General features: G+C 47.3%; 1 protein-coding gene across 1 annotated transcript in view; it reads right to left on the bottom strand.

Annotated features, from left to right (window-relative positions):
- The window catches only part of MYO5C (myosin VC), a 95763-nt gene that overhangs the window by 81089 nt on the left and 7589 nt on the right, over positions 1-7085 (bottom strand). The window lies entirely within an intron of this gene.

The following is a 7085-nucleotide window of genomic DNA, read 5'->3' as shown; positions in this document are numbered from 1 at the left end:
GGCCAGAGTGGTGACACAGTGCTCCCTCTCTCCCTCCTCCTCTTCCCTCGTTCCCCAGGGCCCTTCTTAGGCCTCCTCTAGTGTCTCCCAAAGTCCTTCCTGGTCTCTTCTCACAACATGGTTTCCAAGACTATGTACCACTGAGTCCTCCAGCCCAGCTCTCCCCATGGGTCTAGATCACAATTCCAATTCCCTTCTAGACATCAACCCCCAAATGTGCTCAGACACAAATCCCAAGCTCAAGTGATCATTATGCCTATCTTATCCAACTTTCCTCCTTGGGTCACCCCCTTGTGAATCTGCCCTCTGTCTGCTTCCCACCCAAACCACCAGCAGTTTATAGAGCACCCTGAACACTTCGAGTCCTTCCACCCCCGAGCCACCCTCCTCCCCCATCACTGAGCAACTGCTTTGAGCAGTCAAGTCAGCTCAAAATCCCCTTCTCTGTGGCACTTTCCCTGGCACCCTCACCCCAGGCAGAGTTGAATGCTTCCTCTTTAGAGCTCTCTCTACCTTTCCCAGGTTTCTGGGTCACTTCCATCTTCCCCCACTGACATTTGAACTTAAAGAACGTTGTCTTTTTGCCCTGGAACCCAATACAAAGATTTCCCCCTAGCTAGCACTAGATGTTCAATGAACATCTTTGAACAAAAATTTGAATTTGCAGTAGTAGTCCAGTTGCATCAATGAAAGACTAGGTGGTAGTTTAGTCTTTATGTCCTCCCCTTTTTTTACTCTTTTGAACTACCCATATATAATACAACAGATAAATATAATTAATAATATAATATAATAATATAAATTATAGATAAATATAATTTTTCAGAGTTGTTGATGTTATATAGAAATCTAAAAGCTGCTTAGAATAGCCAAAAGGAAAGTCATTAAACTGAATTTTGACCTTAGTTTAGCTACGGACCCCAGACTGCTAGTCAAGACACTTCAAAATAAAAGTGCTGCAGGGGAAAAAAAAAGATACTTCACATCTGAATTTAAGCAAAACTTCAATGAAGATGTCTGTGAGTTCTTCATGCACAAGTGAAAGAAACAAACAGTTGAAGGATAATAGAATTTGTGAATCTGTGGCTAAAACCAGTCATAACCTGAGTTCTGATGAATGAGTGAGAATACTTTAAGGAAGGTCTTCAGAGGCGCCATAGAGCTCTGGTGCCTCATCTCCATTCATCACTTTCACCAACATCTCAGATGAAAAACACAACACCTGTGCATCAAATATCAGATGAAATATTATTAGCCAAGGATGGTCAGGACTGCTAAAGGTTTTGACAATCTGCAGAACACTAAACAACAAGTTGGAAACTTTAATAGGGATAAATGTAAAATCCAGTATACAGGGACCCAAAATCAACAGTATTATAATAACATCAATATTAAAAAACTTTTATTAAGCATGTGTGTCAGGTATTTTGCTAAGGATTTTACACAGATGATTTAATCCTTACAACGACTGGTAAAACCTAAGTCCATTTTATGAATGTGGAAACCCAGGAGGTTAAGTAACTTGTACAGTGTCACCCAGTTAGCAAAGGGCAGAACCAAGACTCAACCTCAGCCACCACCTACAGGAGCAGCTCTCCTTGAAACAAACGGAATAGGAACTCAATGCTGGCCTGTACGGAGGGCAATCACAGGAGTTGCATCCCCCAGTCCCACGGTACTCATGGCTCAGCAGACCAGCTCTAGAAAATAGTGCCACGAAGATAAGATAGATATCAGGTACTGAAATTCACCCAGAGGAAGGTGGCCTTGATGCTGAGGGTCTGGAATGATGCTGTAAGAGAAAAGGCTGGTGTACTGTCACTCTCCCCAACCTCTCAGCCCCGCCCACGTGGCATTCTCAGCAGCTGTCAAGCCTCTGGGCTTCCTTTGTTCTAAATATCTCCATGTCTTCAACTCCACAGCCTCAGGTCCCCGCCCCCTTTCTGAGGCTATTCCATGCCTGGTGCCTGTCTTATAGCTTCGGACCCCAGTCCTCCACGTCCCTCTCTTCAGCCTGTGACCATGCTCAGGGGTCCCCTTTTGCCCTCACAGTTCTACTGAAAGAGAAGCAATGCCAAGAACCTCCTAGTGGCCAAACCTAATGACGCTTCCTCGGCCTTCACCCCCCTTGACTTTTTGGCAGCTGACTGCCCAGTCTTCAGTTACTGACACACATGGACTTCCTCCCTGGTTTGAAAGGAAGAAGGCCATATAGAAACATATATGTTATAGGTTTATGATCACACAGCATATATAATTTTTGAACCCTCATTTTTTATGTAACACAAGCATTTCCCATATTGCTAAGAACTCTTCACTAAGTAGCATTTTTAATGGCTTCATACTACTCCATCCTGTAGGTCTATAATCCATCAAATTCTACCCCTTTTTCTGGACATTGGGTTTGTTTCCATTTGTTATTAGAAGAAATAATGTGACAAACAACCCGGCGTAAAGGGAGGCCACTATGAAGGGGATGGACTTCCCACCAGTCCTCTGTGTGGGAGGAAGGTCAGATCTCTTAAAGAGGAGGAAGATGATAAGGCTGTAAAACCAAGGGGATGGTAGTGGGAAGGGTTAAGAACTTAGGCTTTTAATCCTGGCTCCATCACATCTATGGAACCTTAGGCAATTTAACCTGGGTCATTTGTAAAATTGGGAAATTGGTTATTCAGATTAAGTAAAAGAAGGCAAATAAAGTTTTGAGGATGGTATCTGGCACATAAAAAGTACTCAGTGACTGAGATAAAAGTAACCATCATCAACATCATCATTTTCATGCCCGTAGTTTTTTCTGAGAGCAGAAAAACTCATTCGCTCAAGCATGCACACATCAAACACATACTGAATGCCCAGTGCTCCATGTTCTCTAGAAGCTCTTGGTCAACAGGGGAGACAGAGAGCTAATGAGCTGTTAACAGTCATATTAAAGGTGCCAGTTGGAGGGCAAAGATTTCTCAGAAGAGGCCCTGCTCAAATGGAATCTGGAAGGTGCAGGCCGGGGTGAGCAAAGGAGAGACAGAGACAGACAAACATTCCGAGCAGGGGGAGCCCAGGTGCCCAGGCAGAGGAATGCACTGAGAGGCAGCAAGAAGTCGGTGCAGCCTGTGCCAGGGCAGGAGCTGGCGGGCAGGGGTGGGAGGTGAGGCAGAGGCGGGACGTCATGGCTGGTTAGCGAGTCTGAAAGTGACGGAGCTCTAGGGGGCCTCACGAAGAGAATGGCCAGACTGGTTTTCCCCAGCGTGGAGCTGCTGGGTCAAATGCTGTGGACATTTCTAAGGCATGTCGCCACACTGCACTGGAAAAGAGATGGGCCGTTGTATACTTTCCCCGAAGCAACTGCTGCTCTCCCAGGAGTCCCTGTTTCTCGGAACCTCTCTTCCTTGGTTCCGGATGCTGGCTCTCCTGTCTCCTCCTCCCTGCCCTGGCTCTAGCCCCGGCCCCTCTGCCTCCTCTCCCTCCCTGATCAGATGCATCTCCCAGGGTCCTGTCCTGGCCCTCTTCTCTCCCTTGGTGAGGCCCTCACTGCCTGGGCTTCAGCTCCACTCTGGGCACAAGACTCCTGGCCCATCCTCTGGAGTCTACACAAACCTGCAACTACCGGGAAGCCCACCACCACCTCAACCCTGGCAGGGATTTGCCTCATGACTTTCCTAAGAAATATCCCCACCACCTAATTCCCTAGTGCCAACGGTGCGCCCCCACTCTCAGTCACCCAGACGCTAACCTCCATGTCATCCTTGCTCATCCCTCTCCCGCACACACCCCAGTCCAGTCTCTCCTCTCACCTATCTCCACATGCTCTCCAGACTCTGCCTCATCCTCCATTTCCAATACTGCAGCCCCACGTCTTTCCCGGGCAGTCAAGATGACCTGACAAATCAACAATGTGACTCTGGCCTCTCTCTCATGGGCACAGAGTCCCACGGGCCCTGCTGGCACACCCAACCTCCTAAAACACTGCCCTTGATCCTGTCTCCCCCTCCCCGCTTAAAACCTTCACCAGAGTGTAAGGCCCTGGCCTACCTCTGGCTGCCATGACCCTCCCCTTCTCGGCTCTGTTGCCCAGCATGCTCCTCCCTGCCCTCTACGCCTTAGCAGGCTGGATTACTTGTCACTTCTCATTTCTCACTAATCAGAAAACCCCCTGAGAGGCAGGACTATCACTTAAAAACACACACAATGTTTTCTAACCTTCCCCACACATAAAGCTTTATATACAGAAAGTGCCCGATAAATATTTTATGGGAGAGAGTATGCCTGTCTTCAAGACTATGCAGAAGAGATTAGACAGCGGCCAGGCAGGTAACTGTGTGAAGGGGGTGACTGGGGCAGCCAAGCCGTCATGGGGTCGGTGTGGCTGCCACACAGGGATCCCTGAATGGACAGCCCGCCCACCACCCTATTGCGGGGTCACTATTTGCCTGGGTGCAGAAATGCGTTTCAGGTTGTTTTAAAACAGTGTGTGGCTAAGATGGTGTGTGGGTTAAATGTGGCCAAGGGTCTCCAGTCACAAACATTTGACTTAGGCCAATCCTGTGGGCTGACATTCTAGGACAATCCACTAGATCTTTAGACTCAGGAGGGTGAATACAGGGTGAGGTGGGGGAAAGAGGCGGGGAGTGGTAGGGAAGCAAGGGAGAGGGTTTAGATTTCGTCTAAGAAAGAAATCTTTGCTTTCACTTATATGTGGAATTTAAAGAACAATGTAAATGAGCAAACAAAACAGAAACAGACCCATGGATACAGACAACAGACTGATGGTTGCCAGAGGGGAGGGTGGTTGGGCGACTGGGTGAAAAGATTGAGAAGTACAGATCGGTAGTTAGAGAATAGTCATGAGGATGTAAAGTACAGCATAGGAAATGTAGTCAATTATCCTATATAATAAAATGCTAACATGCAAATCGACCAAACGGCGGAACGACCGGTCGCTATGATGCGCACTGACCACCAGGGGGCAGACGCTCAACGCAGGAGCTGCCCCCTGGTGGTCAGTGCGCTCCCACAGGGGTAGCGCCACTCAGCCAGAAGCCAGGCTCACAGCTGGTGAGTGCATTGGCGGTGGCAGGAGCCTCTCCGGCCTCCACAGCAGACGGACATCTCCCAAGGGCTCCTGGACTGCGAGAGGGCGCAGACGGGGCTGAAGGACCCCCCACCCCCACCCCCAGTGCACGAATTTTGTGCACTGGGCCTCTAGTATTGTAATAACTATGTATGGTGCCAGGTGGGTACTGGAAATATTGGGGGAAACCCTTTGTAAAGTATATGAATGTCTAACCACTATGCTATACACCTGAAAGTAATACAAAATATTATTGAATGTAAACATTCATTATAAAGTGTATGCTGCCCTGACCAGGTAGCTCAGTTGGTTAGAGTGTCATCCCAATATGCCAAAGTTGTGGGTTCGATCCCTGGTCAGGGCACATACAAGAATCAACCACTGAATGCATAAATAACCCCTCCCTCCTTCTCTACCTCCTTTCCTCCCTGTCTCTCTCTCTCTAAAATCAGTAAATAAATTTTAAAAATGAAGTGTGTGCTGATATGGAAAAGAATAGTAAAGAATATATGAGAATATATATTACCATTTTCCTTCTCTGAAAATGTACACAAAATACTCTGTAGGTTTTTTTTTCTTGAGAGAGAGGAATAGGGTGGTGAGAGGAATATGGGGGGGGGGGGAATTGAGTATATTTTTTAAAAAAGAAATCTTTAACAAAATCTTCCTAAAGCCTAAACAGGCAGCTACACAAACTCTGAAATTGACACAGTGGGGGGCTGACTGCCCACCTGGAAGGAAGGCGGCAGCCTAGGGACACGTGTGCCTACTTGGACACCAAGTGGGTAGGGGCAGCCATCAAGGTTCCTCTGGCTCTGGGATTCTCAGAACAGAAACAGACTCAGATTCTCTATCCATTCAAGCTCATTTCTAGAAAACGCTTCCATGTCCGTTTTCCTACACTGTGCCTGGTCCGAGTTAGCATTTCATGTACGGGTGGACAAACGTAGGTTTACAGTTGTAATACAAATAAATAATACAATAATTAATAATCTAAGAATAAACTCTGTGTTTCGTGTACTCACAACTGTAAACCTACATATATTTATGAGGCACTTGGTGATAGGGAGTGGGAGGGATTGTTACCTAAAATGGGTTAACAGTTTTCTCTGTCCTCCACAGTATCTTCCAAGAAAGGTTTTGTTCAAGAACTTTTTCTTTTTTTTTTTTTTACCTCCAGTAAATTGAAGACCAAAGAAGCACTGTTGGCTATCTGATGGCTCATATTCTCATTGGTAAAACTAGCCCAGAACAGAGGCAATTCAAATACTGTCCATTTAGAACACTAGTTAATGTAAACACATGCATTAGAGGGGAAACGTCTGTTACTAATTAAACAAGGTAGAAGAAAGATTGCTTAGACTACTGAAATATTTACTTACAATTATCGTTTCCATCTATAGCAAAAGTGTCTTTAAATATAAAGAGAGGGCATGTGTCAGGACAAATGAATGGGCTGTAGTCTCATCAATTTGAATCCTGGGGATGAGGGTACAGTAGGAGGAATGGCTTTATGGCGATTGAAATGGATTTTTTTCCAAAGGGCCAACACTTTCACACTTTTTATCCCAATTATTAGCCAAGGTCCTCTCAGAGAGTTCTGGACACCGAGTGGGAATGCCGTCCTTCCTCCCTAAAGTGTGGAGCCCTCGGCCCCACGGGAGATGGGGTTTCCGAGACTGCGCTAGTGATTCCTGCAGCCCGGGGTGTGTATGCAAGGTGGTGGACACACGGCAAAGCTCCACATCCGTGTTGCGTGAGGAGCCTGTGACTGCACGTCGTCAGGAGCCCGGGTTCCTAGCAGCCCCCAACCTCTAGGGTGAGGCCTGGCCACCCGTCTCGGCTGCTGCGGCTCTGGCCTCAGATGAACCCAAACACGCGCGCAGCCCGGGAGACCCAGCAAGTCTAACAGCAGCCTCAGCACCGCGCTCTGAGCTTCCGAGCCCAGTCGTTCAAAGGGCTCCCAGGAGGCCGGGGGGATGATGGATGCGATTATTCTCCCGCGTCTGAGATTTCCACG

This window comes from Myotis lucifugus, unplaced genomic scaffold (assembly GCF_000147115.1).
Source record: "Myotis lucifugus unplaced genomic scaffold, Myoluc2.0 scaffold_23, whole genome shotgun sequence".
Classification (NCBI taxonomy): Eukaryota; Metazoa; Chordata; class Mammalia; order Chiroptera; family Vespertilionidae; genus Myotis; species Myotis lucifugus.
The sequence above is the reverse complement of the archived record's forward strand: the minus strand, read 5'-3'. Positions and strand labels throughout refer to the sequence as shown.